Here is a 22,123-nt window from a genome sequence, read left to right as displayed (position 1 = left end):
GTTGATAGCTGTAAGCCCCCATAAACAGTCTCTCCTAAGCTAAACTGAAATGTTAGCTTCTATTTAGACAGCAAAAAAGGATCAGTTTCAGGGTAAAGACACAGACTTAATTAATAGACTATATAAGAGACTCTAATATGCATCAGATTGCAGCTCTGAAGCAGATTTCTTCCATGGAATCTAATGACTCATACAATTTTGTTTCTCATAAGTTGGAGATATAAAAGTTCTTGGCATCAGGGGATGGAACTGATTCATGTTATGACAATTCACCCACACGATGCTCACAGAAATGCTCTTTTACTTCAAAATCGAATGCTGAAAATGATTTTCTCTGAAAAAAATAGCTAGCCCATGAATGCTATAGAGCTTTAGTCACTCCACTTTTTCCAGCTCATAGAGCCATCACAGCTACAGATGCACGGAATTTTTTATCTATAATTTTTTAATTTTTTTTTTAGTATAGCACTTTGTGTGGACTCAGTAATCCTCCCCAAGATTCTTAGAGTAAGTGAAATTGTGGAAGAAAGAATCCCTAATACCATTCTCCTTCACATGTCCTGCAGCAAGTGACAGGAGACAATCCTTACTCTTGATAGTCTAAGAGAAATGATACTAAAATAAATAAAACCAAAATAAATAGACATTAATTTACAACACTACAAAATCCTGTCACTCATGGGATTCTCTCAAAGCACCTTTTATAGAATCCTCCATCTCAAAATCTGAAAAAAGTCTGATTACCAGGCTGGGCTTTTAGCTCCAGACCTTCTTTATTACTCCACCCTTGACCCCTGTAGAAGGACTGAGCAGAAGGTGTAGAAAATTAAGGCTCACTCAGTTGCTTTTCTATCAGGTGGGTGATCTCTGCAAGGTTGTGCTCCTGTATGCTTCTGGAAATAAGCTGGGGCATGCGATGCTTTCCTCTGCCCCCTCTCAGGCAGCTCTTTTATAAAGGTCTAGCCAGGATGTACAACTGAAGCCTCAGTTTCACAAACCTCTTCCAAGTAAACTCCCACTGAGAATCTCCATGACTAGGTACACTCAGAGCAGGCCATATATTCATGCCATCAGCATTTTGCTGCGGATCTCCTTGCTGGTGGCTACTGCAGATGTACCTCTCCTCTGTTCTCTGCAGGTCAATCATGAGCCCAAAACATTGAGAACTGACAATGAAGTTTCAGTTAAGGTATGTCAGCTGGAAATTATACATATTATGAAATAAAGACCAAAGATTAACATCACCATTCAGGGATTTTGAGATATAGCTGCTTCTTTTAATTTCCCAGTTATTTTCAGTATTGTAACAATTAGCCACTCCTGTCATACTTTTATTTGGAGAAACTTCAGGAAATAGTAATTGTCCCAAGTGCTTCTGGATTTATCCAGGCTTTGGAAAATATAAAGGAAATTTGAACAGGAGCTGACTACTGCTAATATGTTATTTTCTTACAGCAATTGCTGAGCTATTAATTATTTTACATGAATTAATGAATGTTTACATGATCTAATTGCATGTTAGTTCCTTCCACCTACAAATTAATGTTAAGAAATATTTTCTCTATGTGGGACATAGAATCACATTTATCAACGAGTACAGAAGTCTGAAATTCATACTTGTTTTTACCATGCTCTTGAGTAAGTAAAAAACCTCCCCATTTGATCCAATGTTATAATACTATTTTAATGATAAATCTGAATTTTGCATTAAATTTGGAATAAATTCTATTTTTCAAAGCACTCAATTTATACTTTGATAAAACAAAAAATTAAGTCACATGTCAAGAATATCTCTATGGAGTTCTGGTAAGTTACATAGATGCAGATTGAGTTAACTGCACAAGTTGAGTTCATAGAAGTAAATGAGATAAAAAGAAAGAGCTTTGTGAGGGTGATGTTTTGAGTAGGAGATACATGTGTAAGACTGGGTCTTCACTCAACATTCGTGACAGTTATCAGTTCCTTTCTAAAATATTGGATTGACAGTCAGTACCCAGCTAATCAGATTAAAAAAAAAAAAAAAAAGAAAAAAGGAAAAAGGAAAAAGAAAATGAAAAACATCCTTGGCTGTGTTTAATAATAGAAATAATGTCAGATTTCCATTGTACATCAAAGGGTTCACAGATGTTTTACAAGCCAAGACATCTGTGAATGTATTAAACTGTCCAAAGACAGTTCACTTCTGCTGTTTTGGTATACATGCTTTCCTTATTGCTCAAGTAGTGAGTGGAAATCACACCTGAAGAGTGTCTCAAAATAGAGAAAAGCCGCACTAAATTCTGTCAAGTTTTATTTGGTTATGACAAGCTGAAGAAAAATAGCAATTAATACTGTCAGAAAGATTCTGTATGCTACCACCAGCCCTTTCCACACTGAATGAGGGAGATGGCACATCTCTGCCCGTGGACTGGGTGACTAAAAAAGTGTCCAAAAGCTGTGTTAACACTGTCAAGAAGCTAGAAGGTAGGAAAGCCAAAAAGACCACGAAACCATCAGCCAGCATGTGTAAACTGACCATGTAGAGCAGCATGGACCAATTCCAGTGAGTTGTTAGCTCCTGGCAGTGGAATCACAAAGGGGAAGGTTATTAAAATCATTTAAAATCTGTAAATGTAACTAGACTGCAGCTGAAGCAGTGGGACAGGACTTGGTGAGACAGCATACCTCGGTGTGCTTTGAGGGAAGAGAACACCAGCAGCAGCCCCAACATTTTTGGGACATCATTGCATGGTCCCTGAGAGGGGTGCTCAGAGCAGTGGAGCTGGCAATAAAAGGTACAAATATTGTAAAAAGAATATGAAAAGCAATGTCATTCTCAGCTGAAAACCCTTGGCATACTAACATAAATGTTCATTATCTTGGACTTCACCAAGTGTAAATGTGAAGGAAAGCATGACACCTATCAACTCCTTTAAAAAAGAAGTTCCTCGTACTATGTCCTTTACTCCTTCTGCTCTTTGCCACTTAAAAAAATATACTATCAGGAATAGACAATTACTTTTTTGTCTCTAAATGCTGAAGAGTTTGGAGGTGCAACTTTCTACAGGACTTTGTTTTATCTTTTTCTATATACCTTCAGCCTAAGTTTTCACCTGCCTTTCACCCATATATAACTTACTTCCTCAGGTGGAAGCTGCTGTCATTGGCTAAGTCCTGGAGAAGTCACACACATCTATGATCCATGATACTTCCTCACCAGTGACAGATGGCAGGATGACAAATATAAGAGATGCCAGAGGAGAGTCACTGACACTAGAGAAGGACCCAAGCTCTCTGTAAAGGTTTCCAGCAGGTCCAGCCTTCTGAGCTTGCAGGCAGTGCACCTACACTGCAAATTTGTCAGCTGCATCACTGATTCATTGCCTTGCATCTCCCATAAGAGGACCAGGACTCTGCCAGCACGTTGCCAAGCAACCCTGTCTTGGGGTGAGCATAAAAATAAGCGCCACAAAGGCTTCAGGGATGACTTTCCCTTTCCTTCACACCGGCAAACTTGCCCTTCAGTTACCACACAGGTCTCGGCTGCTCTAAAAACTCTGCTGCTGATGATCTCTCAGTGGGATGTGTGTTTATACTGCTGCTGCAGAGGTACAAACAAAAGGCCTTTACTCAGCCATTCTCCTGTAGCAAGGCTGTTAAGTCCTGAGTAGGGTTTTGGTGTGGCTGCCACTCGCTGAGTGTATGGCCAGCAAAAGATCATCCCTACACTTTTGGCTCACGTGCTGCATAATAAGATTGTAATAAGATCCATCATTTAAGAGTCACGGACTCAATCTACGCCACACAGCAGCAATGCTAAATAGGTGTTTGCATTCATTTGTTTACTTCCAGCTGTCTTGGTAAACACCAGTTCATTTTCAGTGGCAGTCCTTAAGCATAACCGTATCATAAATGAAGATTAAAGTCTATATTTTGGAAGGCAGAGGTTAATAAAAGAATCGGCCTGTATATCCCTATTTATTACACAGGTCTTAGATAATTTGATTTATTTCAGTGACATCGTTCTGGCAGCACATTTTTTTTAAATGTTGCTGACTGCTTGTCCATTTTTAAACAAAGTATTCACAAGAGTGTTTTGTTTAAAAATGCACAAAGGTATCTTATTAAATAATGTCACAAACATGAAGTTCATTATTATGCAAATGCCATCCTCAGAACAGATTTGTTAATTGCAACTCATTTGCATAATTAATGAACTCTCAAATGAATAATGCCTTTGCAGATTTGTGCAGCATTGTTTTAAAATAAATTATAAAATACATGTCAAATGAAGAGTGCTTCTTAGATTCCCATAGCATTGTTTGAAAATTAATTACCAAACGCTTGTCAAATTAAAATGAGTTTACAGTTTTTACAATGTTATTTTAAAATTAATCACAAAATAAAATGTCACCATATTAAAGTCAATAACTTGTTCTTTTTTTTTTTCGAAAAAATGCAGAAAAACATTTCTAAGCTTCAGTCAGACTTTTTGTTATACTGATCCAGTGTTTTAGCCATTTCGTCATAGCATTATGATATAACAAACTTGGTAGCAGTTTGTATGTTAATGTTTTAGTAAATTGAGATTAATTTAATTATATTGCATTGGATCTCTAATAGCACTAATGATTAATGATAATGCCTGTAAAAATGTTGTGTGGGCAAGGTCAAGATATATTAGTAACAAAAAAGCTTGGACTTCTGATGACTATGTATTAATGCTTGCTTTTATACAGGGCTATTTATCTTTAAAACTCCTGGTGTTTTTGGATTTGTTTTAAACAGTACCCTGTACCAGTGCTCTTTTTCTTGACATATAGCTTTCCATTTTTCATAGAAAAAAATGACCTAAAAGTTCAGCAAAGTCAAAATTTTCCTACATTCATAACTATGCAGTCTAAATGAAGTCAGAGTGTTCTCAGGAATTCGGCACTACAGCTTGAGCTCCCTTAACTCTTTGTTGTTTTAAAACCCAGATGATGGATGTTCTTCTCTGAGATGCAAAACCTTGGGTAGATTCTCTGCCTTCTGTAAATTAGTGTTCAGTGACTGTAGTGGAAGAAAGGCCCTGAGTAGCCAAGCATCTCTGTAAATGATGGAGTGACTGAAGGATTCGGGTACTCTGTTAAGAGTACAAAAGACAACACTAGTGTGTGTTTAATTTTATCAAAGCACCTAGCTCTTTTTGAGATAAAATTTACAAGACATTCAGCTTGGGGCTTTTTAATTCTTTTCTATGCAGATCCCTGAGACTGTATGTAACTCTGATGCCCAAGTGGAATCATTGCCCATGAATACATCCCAAAAGGGATTTGTAAGAAGCAGTGATGCACAGTAGCCTGTCAGCTGGGTCACTTGCACACGTAACCTTACACACTGCCATGCACGAAAATTCTCTCTTATTTTTCAAGCAAGCAGAAAACTTGGGAGACCAGCGAGAAGACCAGGTGCATGGTGGACACACCTTAGCAGCACGCTGTCTACGGTGTTGTATCTCAGCTGAGGACACTGCAGCGTGGATGGTGGTCTCATCCCTTAGAGGTGTGCTGCTCTCTGTTCAGCAGCAGAACCTTTCAAAGGAAAATTAACTTCCATTTACCCCTGCTAAAGTAGAATAAATAGAGGAAAAAAAGTTTCCCTAATATCTAAGTGTGGCAAGTGGTGTGTCCTGGCAGCAAGCATGGCCAACAGCATCCTGGGCACAACCAGGAGAGCAAGCAAACAGATTGATTATCCTTCTCCACTCAGCACTCACTAGACTAATCTTGAATAACAAATCCAGTTTTGAGGTCATCCCCATATACAAGAAAGACATCAATGACCACAACCAAATTCAGCAGAGGGTCACCATGATGGCTGGGGCTGGAGCACTTGGAGAGGAGACAGTGTAAGGTGAAACAAGAGATGATCCCACTGGATGTAAAGAGAAACCTTTTTTGCCATAAAGACAGCTGGGCAGTGGAAAAAGGACCCTGAGAGGTTGTGCCATCTTTGTCCTTGGTGGCTTTCAAGAAGAGACTTGAAAAGGCATGAGCCACCTGTTCTGACCTCATTGCTGATCTTGCTTTGTGCAGGAGGTTCAACTAGAGATCTCCTGGGATCCTTTCCAATCTGAATTATCCTACTGTCTGCAGAATTACCGATCTAGAGCATTTGCTTGATAAATCTCTGCAATGAAAACCTGTCATGTATCTTTGCCTGTGATTCCAGAAATTTACATATTTTAATACAGGAAAGAGATTAAACTTTTTGAAAGATGTTTTCCATCTTGTTTCTTTGAAACCAGATTCCCTCATAGGGCTTAGGAGTGACTGTCATGCTGGCTACCTTAATAGACCAGATACAGCCTTTGCTTTTGGTCTTGTGTGATCAGACCCTTAAGTTCTTCTACCACGTACCACCCTTTGTATAACACAAGTTATTCAATTGAATGTAGTGATTCAGTTCTATTTATCCCTGGTTTGTTTAATAATTATGTTGCTGAAATCCACTGAATAGGTCTGTAAGACAAACTATACTATTTGCCAGAAGGATACTGTAGAAGACAACTGAGCGATTGAGGATGAAGATCCCAGAAGCTACAATCAGGGTTCTATGAGGTATGAAATTTTCAGTTGTGGTTTAAATTTGAATATAGTATGCAGGAAATGTTGTAAACCAACTAAAACTACAGAGAAGACAGACTGGAAGTATACGTCATCTTTTTGAAAGCCCCTTAGATGTCCTCATCAAATGGCAACACAGGAGGTTTTTGTTTTGGAATGGTTACTGAAAATCAAAGATAGACGTTCAAAAGATTTAATTCTAATAATTTATTCCTTTAGCTTGCTTAGGAAAATAAATGCAGAGAGAGATGCTGGCAAAGAAATTTCTTTGTGGGTAAAAATAAACATAAAAACCTTAACCCTCTTGTTAATAATAATAAAGTTACAGATTTCTCTACAAGTGATACTCAAAATGGAAACAGATTTTTTAAATCCTATAAAAACTACAGTGAACTACTTACATAAGACAGTCCAATGCTCTAGAAAATAAATAAATAAATAAATAAACAAAATCATGGAATGAATTAAACTCTAATAGGCCTGCCTTTAGGAAGTCACACATCCAATGTCAACTATAGAAGGATTACAGAGGACTTATTCTGAAGTAATCTTCAATTTATAATCACTTAGTTTCTTTTGGATTAGGTCCAGTCCATTTCATTAACCTGTAGTAAGGTTTTTCCTTTCTTGCTTTTTAATCCACTCTAGCCTGATTTACAAAGATTAACTTCAGATTGAAGTTCTTCAGATCCACATCCCCAAATCAGAATATTTGACTTAGAAACACATATATCAAAAAATACGCCTCAAATAATGGCCCTTTTCAATTTTACTAATTAAAAATATCAGTCTGAAAATGACTGATCAACCAATTTGTAGGGACATCATCCTTCTCAGACACTCCAAAACCTACTGTTGAGCCAAAAACAAACACCAAATTTAAATATGCCTTTATTGACCTTGTGGATGAAAATGATTCAATCTGATCTAATGAAATAAATAAGAATTAAGAAAGATACATAATAAATAAATCAGAATTGGAATGGGAGATGAAAGGAAAGCAAGAGCACTCCCATTTAGTGATGAAGTCTGAAAGTGACCTTAGCTTGATTTGTTCACCATTTGTAAGTTTGAGGAAAAAAGAATATAAATATGTAGTAAGACAAACTGATTCTATTTTCACTTATCATAGTGTAAATTCAGTCAAACATTACTGAATTTCAGTAGGCTAAGTCTGACTACTTGAGAACACCTCATCTCATATATTTCAAATATTAAAATATAACTGAGAAAAAAGAAGGAGACAGATAGGTGTATTTTGAAAAAGTAAAAAGATTTCCAGTACTTCACATAATTTTATGGAACTATTCCTACAGATGGTGTCTATGAATTAATCAACATACCAGTTCCAGATGTTATCATACATCTTCATTTTTGAAGTAAGAAAATCAAAAGGTTAGGATGCTGTTATGCTAAGATGTTGTGCACACATTATAACTGGGCTGTATGCAATGTAACCTTGATATTTCAGCTTTTCTATTCTGTGCCTGATGATGGATACTTCCTTCCAAAGCATTTTCATTTCACAGTAGTATTTGGATTTCTAAGTATTTTCACATAAAATAGCAAAGAAAACATAAGCCTTTAAGCCTTCTCCAAATATGATTGACATTTTTTTCAATCCAACCTGAATTTTTGTTCTAAAAGTCCTGTACTAGAATTTAAATAGATTACCAGTTTGCTCAATATATTTTATTAACTGAGATCATTAGAGTTACCAATAATAATAATAATAAATATAAATAAACCTGAACTCATGAACTGGCTCGGTCTACACTCTTGCCAGTGCAAATCACTTTGGGGCTCTGCAGGTATTTTTCTCTGAATCAGTCATATCTTTATCTAGACTAATGTGAAATTAAAAAAAAAAAAAAAAAAAGTGAGGATCACATTATAGAACAAGGATGTAAAGATATATTTGAGTTTAAAAATAAATACATGAAAAAAGAAAAGCAGAAACTGCCTTTGATATTTCTCATTTTAGGTTTGGGGCTTTGCCCCGTCTGTCTTTAGAGAGGATGCTTCCCAGGGTAGCATCATGATGCACCCTCTGACGCTGGGGGTTGCTGGGAGCAGTCCTCACTCAGCTGTTGCTCTCAGAGTCTCCCACATTCAGCCATCATCCCCTCACCTTAGAGACAAGTGTTGGTAAAGTGCCCATGTCCTGGGAAGGCTGTAGAGGATCAGTTCACCTATGTATTAATGGGAGATTTCTGGGTGCCCATCACTTAGCTCTTTACCCAAGGGATTTAATATTGCACAGCCCTGTTAATGATCATGGTCCCCTTCCCCTTTTTTCTCTGAATCATCTAAGAGAATTACTAGAAACAAAGCCATCCTTTTTCTGTCCTCCCTGCTCAAATGATTCATCTTATTTTTCCTCCACAGTGCAAGTTCCTTTACTATTTAGCGATTTTAATAGACATACTGCCCACAGTTATGCCGGGGGGGGGGGGGGGTTCCTGTCCCTAAGAAGCATGACTCATCATGCACTGAGCCCCCATCACAGTACAGCCTTCCAGCAAATATTTGCTGACCCCAGCCATGGCCAGTGTATCAATGTCATTACGATTTTATAGGTCTTATACTGACTGCTCTATTGGTATGATCAGCAGCAGCTTGATGAGAGGTACACAGGGATACAATTACAAAAAGATCCAAAAAGATAAGGCTGATGTCATTGATGAAATAAAATATGATTTGAACATAAAACTGCAAAGGAAACTTTTTTTGTATCTATGAGGCTTTTGTATGAGTCCTTGTCAGCCCAACAGTCTCTGTGAAAGTGGCTCAAATTAACATTAACATATGATCAGTTGTGTCCAGTCTGTGGTGTCTAAACTCATTTTAAGCAAATAATATTATAGTTCAAGGTATTCTTCAATTACATATTAATTATTTTTTTTCCAAAATATTAGTTATGGTATATTTCTTTCTCTTTTATACTATGAGGCATTAAAGCAAACAAATGGATTAAATAAACATGAATCTGTTGCTAAACATGAAAAGTCAAAAGGAAAATACATGTCTAGAAAGAATAAAATTTAATTGAAAATATTTCTTCTGAGAACTGCTACAAACTTGCTTTTATTCATGACTTTTTCAGAGTGTTAGCTAGCTTTATAGTCAAAATCCATGCTACCAGTAAAAAGACTTCATTAAACCTGAGATAGATTGCATTCTGCACTTGGAAATAAAAGCTATGAATTAGAAGTACTATTTTGTTCAAGCAGGATTCAAAATAAAACATTTAGAAATGCCACAAAACCTAAAATGCTTAAAAAGTTCTGTTCAACTTATATTGACTCAGTTCCCTCTGTCACTCCTCACAAGTTTTGTTTTCCAATCCCTTCATCAGCTTTGTTTTCTTCCCTGAACATGTTCCAGTACCTCAATGTCCTTATTGTAGTGAGGGGCCCAAAACTAACACCGTATTTGAGGCCCAGGTTTACCAGTGCCATGTACAAGAAGACAGTCACTTCCCTAGTGCTGCTGGACACACCATTGCTGATGCAGGTCAGGATGCCATTGGCTTGCTTGGCCACCTGGGCACACTGCTGGAATACAACAGGACTTTCTTGCTTAGGGAGGATAGAGATTTCAAAACGGCTCTCTGACATTCTAGATGAGCATATTTGCCACTTGTCTATTTGGAGAGTTCACTTCCGCTGTTGAATTTTTAAAATTTGAAAGCTCAAGGTTGTGGGTTGTTTTCTTTTTCCCCAATGTAGAATGAATGCCAAAAGCTTGAAATCATTTGCAAAACAGAATTCTTGTTTTATAGCCAATCTCACAGCTGACTTCACTGGAGCTATTTGCATGAATAAGGGAAGCAGATTTTGACCACGCTAGATGTGTCTAGACTAGGAGATTGAAGAGTGCCAGGGAAGTACTCCCAGGCATTGGAATTCGATTGTCTACCCTGTTAAATTGTTAAAAGTGTCCCTGGCACACTTCTGGCTTTTCCCAGCTAAAGCAGTTCCAAACAATTCACAAGGACTTTTCCCTGTAGATAGTGTGAACACAGACACTCTTTGGACAGTCAAAGAGTTTCATGGTATGGATGTGGGCCAGTCTGTACTACATGCCAGAGAACAGTCACAGCTAAGTTTAATTTACTGGTATATAAATAATCAGTATGGATCAAGAGAGAAAACCAAAATCTTTGCTTTCTCTTCGGGGAAGGGAAGAAAGGTTAGAAGAAAGGGGAAAAGGGTCAAACAATGATTATATAATTTTCACAACAAGGTGATTCTAAATGGACTATCTCCTCCTATTTTCTCAAGGCTAGGAAAACCTAATGTTCCTTCTGACAACATTCACATTGGTTTCTTTTTATCTCACTTCTCCATTTTGCAATTTTGTAGTAATCAGTAAAATGTCAAAGAAAAAAGGTATGGGTTTAACTGATTAGCAAATTTCACAACTAAAAAGTGTAGCTACTTTAATTCTGAGCAGGCCTCTGTCCAACCCAAAGATTCTACTGAAGTCTCTGCACTGAAGCATGAAAAAGGGGTCTGTTCAAATCCTTCTCCTCTGAATAACCTAAGAAAAGAAGATTTTGAAAAACAAGGATCAGCTCATCTGGGGGACTAAAACTAAATTGTTTTTGTGTCTTTGCAGAGATACACAAGGGCAGAAGGGCATCTTCTCCAGGCATCTGGTCTCTGTACAGCATTGAGCACAATAGCAGTGATTGTACTCATGGAATGACAGGATTCTGCAGGGTTAAAGCCCTTGAAATTATGTGTGAGAAGGGGTATGCACTCTCACCCTCCTTACTGCACCATTTATACGGCTGGAATTGGAAAGCAGAGCTTTCTGGCTCCCAAGGACTTGTTCTGCCTGTACTTTTGATGTTCACTTTTAGGACTTCCAGGACTGAAATGACCAAGGCACTGGAGAAAGTATGCCTGAACTCTCCATTATAGCCGCTGTGGTCCAGGTTCTTTTCAAGCACCTTTCTGGAGAAGGCAGCATGTACTGTACTGTTAGAAGCAGGTTCATTCAGGTGAGAAGCTCTGCTAAACTCAGTTTGACATGGTTCACAGAATCAAGATAAAGGACCTGTTTTGCTTTTATTTTTCTTCTCATCAGAGTGAGGTAGCACCCCAAGTAAACACCTGGTGCTAGTTTCCCGTCACTGCAATCCATCCCACAGAATGTTTTCTGCCATAGGTTGGAGAGAAAAAACTGCAGACTGGTTCATATCTATCTTTTTTTGAGAATACTATATTGCCTATGTATAAAAGCTGTCTTAGATAAGGAAATGTCACATGAATTAGTTGATTTGAAGACTCCTCTAACATTTCAGAGGAAATTTATTTCAGACCATGTATATTAATAAAGAAAAGCCCATGGTGTTTCCAAGCGTGCTTGGTAACATGTGCAGAACTGCCAAATGGTCCATTATTTCTAAAAATTATGTGTCCCAAGGCAGTAGCAAACTTGTTTTCCAGACTGTGGGCATCAGTTTATGTGCTACATTTAGCATGTCCCTTTTTCTTGTGCTTTCCAAGATAAGGTTGATTTTAAAAATCATATTCTTTGAATAACATTTCTTTCTTCAGAATATTATCTAAAATGCCTGCTTATTTTGTGTAGTCCAGTAGTATGTAAAGCATTAGCACCGGCCAAGACTGAGAATGATGAAGTATGAAAATGAAAGATCTGGAATGTAAAAGTTGTGTTATAGTAGCACATAAGGTCTATATAGTAGTCAAAAATAAGATATTGCTGCAGTTTTATAAGCCCCATGTATTTTGTCATGTTAATTATCTGTTCATTAATACTGGTGAGAGCAATTATTTTCTTTAGGGGTCTAGTATTCCATTTAAATTATGATGCCTGAGGATTTTTAGAGATTTTTTTTGGTTTCAGCATCTATTGGATTATTTCACACGTTAGTGACAACAAGAAATACAGAGAATATTTCAGACTATCTACTTACAGGAAAAAATGGACTTTGTTTGCATAAGAAAAAGCTTTTAACAAAGAGCGTGATAACAACAGTATTTGATTCAGTCAAACATTCTGGTAATGGTATACTTCTAAAGAGTCTCTCCATAAAACATAGCTTACCAGTGACAAGTGCTTATCAGGATTTGAAATTGTACACAGAAGAAGGATAAAAAAAAAAAAAAAAAAAAAGCAACCAAAACCAACCAAACAAACAAAAAACAGACATGATAATGCAACAGGGCAAATTCACTCTTCTTTACTGATCAAGAAGCTTCTTGTGAGCATGTCAGTCATGTTAGGTACTAATTCACCAACTAAAATATATGCATTTTCAATTTTAACAGGTGTGAACTTTGGTGTTACAGACCTCTACCAGGTCAAAACAATTATAATGCATTTTCCCCAAGGATTTCATGCCACTGAGAATTTTGGATTCATGAGGAATTGTGGAACAGATTTCAGCTGTCCCCCAGCCTGTAAAAGAGACTTCAGGGGGAGGGTGATTTTGGAGAGATGAGAAAATATATAAAATAGCTACATTGTTCTCAGCACAGCAGGATACTTCCAGCCTTTTAAATAGGTGGCTGTGCAGTCTGATAGATCACTGCCTGGGGTAACACAGATATCACCAGCTTCCTATCTGACTTCAGGGAAGCCCCTTTACCCATTTCTCAGTCTCTCTCATGATCTGTCATGCACATGAACAGACAGAGACATCTAGTCTCTGCCTCAGTTTCTCCACTTTGTAGACAGAGATAATGCTAATGATGTCTCTAAAGTTCTTTGAAATCAGATAACACAACAGAATATGTGTAAGTCAAGCACTACTCATGTACAATTGACTCTCCTTTTTACTTTCTGGAGATTGGACTGTCTTAGAAAATAAAGGAAAATAAAACTTTCATATTCATAAAATAATCAGGTTGTAGTAGAAGGATAAATGCTTGGAGTTGATCAGTTCTGCCCTCACCAGCAGAGCTGATAATAATCAGTCACTTATGTGCTATTTCACAGCTGATACCTCCTCCAAAAAAAATTAATTGCAAAAGTTTCACAGATGTCTGCAGCAGTTGACCAGAGCTCTTGGGTTATTGCTTGTCAGACTATTAATGGGTTTGGCTAACCATGACAGTCATTACTTTCCCCCTCCTGTGAGCTACTTTCTGTGTAATTTATGCATAGGTTTTGCCAAGATTTGACAACTTTCAGGATATTAACATAAAATTAGACTGCAGAGCTGAACAATGGGTGGCATTAAAATTAGCAGCAGTGGAAACCAATCAAAGAGAATTGGTTTCTCTCCTGCTTTGCTTTTAAGTGAATATTTTTTATTTATTTTATCTTATTTCATTGTAATTTTAGAAGGAGAGGTAAAAGAATAAATGCTAAAAGCAGTTTTGTTTTCCTGGGGAATCTTCAGAATGGTGGAGAAATTTCAATGAGACAAAATGCCTGACAGCATCTTAAACAAGAGCTATCCTGAAATCTATCACAGAGGACAAAAAGTTGGAAGTTTGTTGTTGTTGTTGTTATTGTTTGGTGCAGTTTCTGTTGTGTTTTTTTTTGTTTTTTTTTTTTTTTTTTTTTGAGAGAGAGTAGGCCTCTAAACAGAGCAGAGTCTGCTCCACACAGATTGTTTAGTGAATGCCATTACAGAACGCGATGTGTGTGTTAATAAGTAAGGACATCTGGTAACCAGCTTTTTTCTGATTCATTAACTGACTCTGCTTCTGTGGCCACAGGGCTTGATAGGGAAGGCTGCAGGACTTTTGCTCCTAGAAAATGGGACTTCGATGTATGCTTCATTTCTTTGACCCAACCATATCCTTTACATTTCCTTTTATGCCTGCATTATAAATATTTAAATTTTAAGTCTTGCTGGAAACACTCAAAATCCTAGAAGAAGACATCCTCCTATTTAATTGTACAAAGTAAGAAGTTGTATTTAAGATTCCTTCATCATTCCTTTATAACAACTCCTCCCACCAACACACATCAGTAAGTGATGTTCTTTACATGTTAGCATTTACCATGGCTACATTTAATTTTTAAGTTATTCTCCTCTTTCTCAATGTTTACACTTCTTCAACCATGATTCATGACAATAGAAGGAATCTTTCTGGAAAAAAAAAAATGACTTTGAACTGATTCCTTTTTTTTTTTTTTTTTTTTTTGAATACTAAAATTTGTGCCAAACTGGTAGCATTTTTTTAAACACTCCATGAGATTAATGAGCTTGGACAGAGAAAGTAAAAGCATCACAATGCTCATATCAAGTGCTGTTTTTCTTCATATAATACAAGTGAAACAGCTCCAAATGCTCTAGAGAGAATGATTGAGCAAAAGAAATCTAACTTGATAGTACATGTTGAGGGATGAAATGGACAATGAAGTTTCCATATGTTGTTTTTACGCAGTAATTAGAAACTGTCACACACCGTTTCATTTTTTAGTTTCCTTGGGCTTATTTGCATGTATGAGGCTTTCCTTAGAGCAGAATTGTAAGCATCAAACTGGCACCCAGTTGAAATCTGAGGCAGTGACACGTGGGCTTCTTCCACCTAATGGACAAGAAGCCAGCGGCAGGTACTGTGATGGCCCAGAGCACAGCTCAGCAGAAGCCAGCTGCAGCCTCACTTACCTCTCTGCCTGTGCCAAATTTTCCTTTCCAGGTTGAAGCAGTGGCCGTTCCTGTGGTGTGAGTCTGTACACACTTGGATAGGCAGTCTATCTTTCATTTACAATAGATAGAAGGATTTAGGCATATTAACCTGCATGTGTGCTCAGTGGGAGTTTGGTTCCTCATTCTTTCAGTTCCTTTGAAAATCCTTGCACAGTTTCTCAGGAACAAGACAGGAAAAATGCTCTCGTTCTCAGTTTATTCTTCAACTTTTCTCATGTATGCAGACAATTGCCCACATGGCTTTGACACATCTTTCCAGCTCTTTAGTAGTGACTTCTTTCCATAGCTCAACAAACAGCTGGTTCTCTTAAAACATCTGAATCTGGCCTTCAGAATCACACAAGAGCAGAATGACCAGTAAAATAAATAAATAAATAAATAAATAAATAAATAAATAAATAGATAGATAGATAGATAATGATTTGACTTTTATCTTCATTATTCTGATGGCATTCTGATGATCAAGGACTTTGTAATAATTGATTTGTTGTTGTTGTTGTTGTTAAATGAAGGCTATACGTGTACATTTTCAATGTCTGCTAAGGAACTAAGTCAGTCTGTATGTGTGTTTTCAAGTGGGCTGATGTTTTCCATCTTTGAACCGTTTTCCAAGCCTGTGTAAAATACCAGAAAGCTGGATGCATATATCTCTTGTCTATGCATGGTAAGTTAGCTCTCTGGATTGTTGTCTAATTAAAGCTCTTAAATGACCTATAACCCCAACAAGCATGCCTCTGAAAACCATCAAAAGGCATGACTACATTCACAATTACAACCAAGAAGCATATTTCCAAGATCTACTGCAAAACTACTTTTTTGTTGTCGTTTTTGGTTTTGGTTCTGTTTGAACACTGGAACAGATCCTTGATGTTACTGATCCCCTTTTGTTCAGTCTTGGCTAAGGCAATATTGTCTTTGTTTAAAAAAAGGCTGAATAAACATTCACTGTAATCAGTAATTGTTTGTAATGCCATAGCACTGAAACACTCCCCTGTGCCAGCTACTGTACAACTTCCTAGAGACCTTCATCTTCACACTTGATCCATAGAGACGGCTCCAACATCTAATTCATCCATGCAAGAGAGTCTTTGAGGAGAATAGGTCATGACATCCTTCTGCTTACTGATAGACACTTTAAAGTATATAATATAGATCTTTGCTTTTATGTGTATTTACTGAATTTTGTTAGTTATTTAAACTATATTCAAACTGTAATTAGAGGTTGATTTTTTTTATTATTATTTCTTCATTTTTTTTTCTGAATATAAGAGCAAATTCTCAGGAAGCAATGAAGATAAGTTGTTGGTTTATACCAGGAAAAAACATGGACATTATGATTTACAGAAACTTTCAAAGGCAGTTATAGTACCTTACTTTATTTTTGTGATTGGAAATATAATGAAAGAAATGAAGAGAAGAAAATGCTCATATGGAAAATGATATACAGCTAGATTGAGAGATAGAGGTGTTATTGGTCAACACAGTGGAAGGCATGTCATTGGTTATAGCACAGCTGCTGGAGGTGACTGTGTTGGTATCTGTAGCATGTTGATGTGTGAAGTGCAAAAATGAATCTTATTCCTCAGGAGAGTCCTGCATATGTCAAGTATATTGTCTCATTAAGCCAATCCATTTATCAACCCACTGAATGCCAATTAAATTGCACAGGATGGTGCAGGTATATGGTGGGCTGATGGTGCCAAACTTTATTACAGCTGAGCTTTTCTGGCTCAGTACATTCCTGCATAGCAAAATGGCAGACATATCAAAGCCAAATTAAATGTTCTTGAAATAATGCTTTTAAAGAGGAAGAAATGCCACAGTCTGGCACAAAAGAGTATGAAATGTAATGTCACTTCTTAGTGTACTTTTAGTTCCAATGAAGATGTCACGGCTCAGATCCAGCCAGTGCCAAATGTCTTCACAGCGTGCAAATTAGATCAGTGTAATTTCATCAGGATGATGATCAGATTCTGTTGTAGTTATATGGCTGCATACACAGCTTCTGCTGACTGCTGCAGTCAGACTGGCACAGCTGAGCTAATGCTGCCATCCTCAGAAAGAGACAGAAGTTGATTTTATAGCATTCTCCTGATGCCAGAGTCCAAAGGACATTTCTAGATCCTGGGAATATATTGCATTAGTATCTACTCCAAAGAGTAGATTCAAATAATTTCCCTTTAGCAACAGTAACATGAGCATCTTTTTCTAAATACATTATTGTTACATATTTTCAGATGATCGGATTTTGATTGAAGGTTTTTAATCTGTTAAAATGTGAATAATGACAATCTAGAAAATAATTTTACTCTTCCTTTCTGCTCCAATACACTGTCCAGTTCTGGGCAGTAGAAAAGACCTACTGCCTTAGCTACTTCAGCATAAAGTCTATCATAGGAACACAAACTTATCTTCTTTGGCAGTAGTGACTAAGGATTCTAACAGATGTTCTCTGTTGGATTTAGTATTAGCCACTAAAACATTATTGCTCTGGCTGTCCACCTCACCCCTTTGCTGGAGGTTGCAGACTGCATAGCAGTGGTGGGAGAAGTAAACATTTCCCATCTTCTTCAGTTCACAATTCACAATTCACAATAGTAGCTTGAATTAACTGCTAAAGCCAGTGTCTCTGGCCTGCTGAGTCTTAGAATACCAAACCCTCTTCTAGAACGGCTGGTGCATGACCGTGTTTTTGGTTTGCTGATGGGTCCGGTCACCACCAGCACCATGGAAAGACAGATGGTAGAAGAAATACTGTCCTAAAAGGTTTAGCCTGCCTGCTGCCTTTTTGTATGCTCAGTCTCCAGGCATGCAAAATGGGCTTGCCTCTTAGAAATGCCACTATGGTGCAGAAAGATTAAATCTACTAAGTCAACAAATTGCTGACAAATGCATTCAGAAGCAGGAACATGCTGTTTGATACTAGATTTCAGCACCAGGTAAGAGGCATACATATGATGTATTGAAGGTTTGGTTTCACTTAGTTTTTTGCATGGAGGATTTTATATGTTAAATTGTTAGATTTGGTGATTTTTTTCTCCCTAAAGCATTTGGTAAAGAGCAATTACTTACACATATAACAGCTAAAATCCCTAAACACCATGGCACACAGCCATTTGAGGCAAGTTGCCAAGTCCGTAGCTTCAATTAACCTTCATATATCCCCCCCCAAACTTGGAACACCATCAGAAGGCTATTATGTTCAAGCCTTACTCATGTGGTGAGCACTTAGACACTGAAGTTGAAATCAATAGGACTGGTGGATACATGACTGCTCATGTATTCGGGCTTGCACAAGCAGACTTGAATTTGTGGCAGTCTCTTCCAGATCAAAGCAGGGAGACATAGAAACTTGCAGACACAGCCATTTCTGGATTTTGCCACAAAGATCAAGTCCTTTGTCTCTCATACAGCATCTGTCCATCACCAAGCCTATTTTGGCTCTGATAGCAGCTACTGAAGGTGGCCTGCAGTTAAAGGGAAGGGAACACAGCAAGATTCAGACATCCCATTAAGCCTGTGAAGTAGCCACTGCTTCCAGTAATAGCTATATGTTCATCAGAGGTACCGTGCAAACGAGTTGCTCTCTCTGGAGACTGAAGCAGAGTCTCTATGCATCCCAGATGTTCCTAAGTGATTTACTTACCCTCCCTTGTGTGCATTTAATTCTCAAGATGGATGGAAATGGAGCAGAAATGGGAAATGAAATAAAAAGTCAGTTTTGGCTCTAAACTGAAAATGTTACTTATGCTCACATTGAAAATGTAAAGCTTCACTAAAAGCAGATAAACACAGTTTTTATGTGGGGGCAGACAAAGGGCTAGATGCCCAGCTGGTATAAACTGGCATAGCTTCACACTGAAGTTGATTAAGCATAGTGAGGTTTGTGCCAGCTGAAGATCTGGCTTACAGTTACTGTTCAGTACCCCTATTGTGTGGGTGACATCCTATCTGTCTAGGACATAATAATGCATCCAGCAATGAATATCTTAGGTACAAAGGCTACACACACCTCATAAGATTATCTGAAAACTTACACAGTTTTTGTACCTTATAAATACTACTACCAATTGCTAGAAAATGCAAAAATGTACTACTAAACAGAGCCTGAAATCCTGGAAGAGCTTCTATCAATAGAGTAAATGAAAATTGTATTTAATATATCTATACAACTTTATATTTTGTGAGAAATATTTACACTGTGGTGCTTCTGCTCAACCATTTCACATTTGCAGTCTACAGGATCTGCAGTCTGAAGCAAATTAGATCTTTCAGCTGAAACAAGAAGCAATTCTTTCTGTGTGTGCACCTACCCCGATGATGGGGATAGCACCCCGGGCTGTTCCTGGGGTGTGCCAGGACCCAGATGCCAACCTTGGGAAGGCTCTAGCAGCAACATCTGGCTGCACGGCAAGGTCTGAAGGCAGTTGTGCTGACAGATCTGGAATAGCCTCTAGGTTTGGGCTTGCTTGCACTCTCCTAGGATACGTTTTCCTTCTGCTCACCTTTGTTTTGTCCAATGCACAGGATTTTCATTTATTACACACTAGGGTAATATGGAAAGACTTCATATACTATCAGCAAGAATTTTTTGTATACCTCTTATTCTCCACCAAATCCTTGCTTCATTATCTATACCCTATACAAGTTCATACTACTTGATTTTTTGCCTCTTTCATTTTTATAATGAAACTCTTTTTAAGATCTGATTGCTGATTGGAAAATTATAACAAGAATCTTTCATCTTATTTTTAAGCAAAAAAAGGTTGTTTTTTTTCATTTTGTTTTGTTTTTTAAATCCATTTGCTAAACGTATCAGGTATACTAATTATCTTCTGTTTACACTAGGGTCAATTTGCTGGTGAATTTCTTCAAATTGCTTCTAGTAACACAAAACCACAAAAAAAAAAAAAAAGGACATGAAGTTTTAAGAGTCCCTACAACATTTGAGAATTAAACTCTTTCATATTATTTCTCTGTCTTTAAGCCTTTATTGTACATTGTATGTGCAATGCAAAACTTATCATAAGACAGATCCTTGCATCATTAAACTGATGAAACCTACTGGAAACATTGTTCAAAGACCATGAATTCTATTGCATCAAGAATTGCATGCTTTCAGAAATAGAGAGGTTTCTTTGTGTCCTTTATTTTAAAACAAAAAGTTAATGAACTTGGCAAACTATTTTAAAATACCGTCAACTTGGTTTAAATAGATCACAGTTTAGGAAGTCACGGGGTAAATACCATCTTGAAAACAGAACACTAGTATTTGGCCCTGAACTAGAAAGAGTCATTGTGCATCTATTATTCACTATCATTTAATAAATGAATTTGAACAGAAAGATATTTTTTGTCCGTGGCAAGAGTGTAAAAAGAAAGATTATGAGATGGAATTACACTAGTCAGTGTGCGCTGTACATTGCTAAAGGTGTTCAACCAATTTTTATACAAGATGAATTTTTGTTATACACTTCTACAAAGCAAATAGATAAATAAACGTTAGAAAAATAATGCACTAAGCATTCTAGGTGTTTAATGGCAAAAATTTGTTTTGGTCTGGTTTGTTTTTCTGGCTTCATGGGAATGAAATTACTGCAACAACTACAATCCTGTGGAACTAAGGAAAATCTTGTTCTTCAGGGATTAAAAAAAATCACTCAAGAAAGGATAAATCCAGAAAATATAATCCAAAGAAATCCAAAAGGACATGCAGATTAGTACAGAGAAAAAAATAATTGGAGCATTAAATGTTAAAGAAAGCATGAAATGTAAAAAGGAGGGACTCTAATTTATATGTTGCTCAGGGATTTATGTGTGACTCTGCTTAACTGCAGACCAATTCATGGGTTTCTTTTGAGTTTAATCTAATGCCACATTTAAGAACTCATACTAGGGTTACAGCAAATGTGAAGTATTAGAGAGCTGGCTGAAGCAGTACATTTAAAGGACTGTGGAATTGATGATAGAGATGATGCAGCAATAACCAGTGCCATGATATTACACTGTATTTGAAACTGTCTCATGGAAACTCAGTTGACCATGCCAAACTCACTTATTCAGATTTACATCAGAGCTAATTAATAATCACAAGTGAGTTATCACTAAAGCCAACTCGGGAAAGACTGAAAAAGAATTACTGATAGTCTGTAAACCATATTTACACTCACAAATCAGGACCTTGGGAAGGTACTCATTAACATCCGAGTTACTACAGATCCCCAACTATTGTTCCCCTGCATCACAAGAAGGAATGTAGCCTGCTGTTCATAGTCTCCTAGTACATCATATACTAAGCTTTTCTATTTTTTGTATGCATCTGTGGGTGGGTAGAAGGCTGAGAGAAGCCATTCCTTCTAAATTAATTCAAAATGACTGAAGCTAACTTCATAGGGAAATGAGCTGTGGAAAAGAATTTTGGCAGCAAAAAAATGGTAAAATATGTCTGACAGATTTTTCTTTAATGTCCAACCACAGCTGAATTATAATAGGGTGAGCGATTAACTATGATTAAGAGGTGATGTCATTAATTTTTTTAGCATATAGGAAAAAACACATTTACTCAAGGCAAAGGAATTTATAACTGACTGACTGTTAGAGTCTTGCCTGTCCTCTGCTGCAGAAAAAGCATCGAAATAACTCCAAAAGTGGAAGAATAATGATGAACAGTCTACCCTAAAGGAGATTTCACACCATTGTCCCTTGATGAGAGAAAGCTTACTCTCAACATGTAACTTGTTTCTCTTCCAGGAAAAACAATGAAAGCCATTAGCCTAATGTCCCTTCTGTGACATATTGAAGAAACAGGGCACCATCCCCAGGGGCCCAGCCCCAGGGAGACAAGAACAGGCAGCCCCACTCCCTGTGGATCAAGAGTGTTTAAATCTGCCTC

The sequence above is a fragment of the Aythya fuligula genome, chromosome 6 (assembly GCF_009819795.1).
Source record: "Aythya fuligula isolate bAytFul2 chromosome 6, bAytFul2.pri, whole genome shotgun sequence".
In the NCBI taxonomy this organism is placed as follows: domain Eukaryota; kingdom Metazoa; phylum Chordata; class Aves; order Anseriformes; family Anatidae; genus Aythya; species Aythya fuligula.
The sequence above is the reverse complement of the archived record's forward strand: the minus strand, read 5'-3'. Positions refer to the sequence as shown.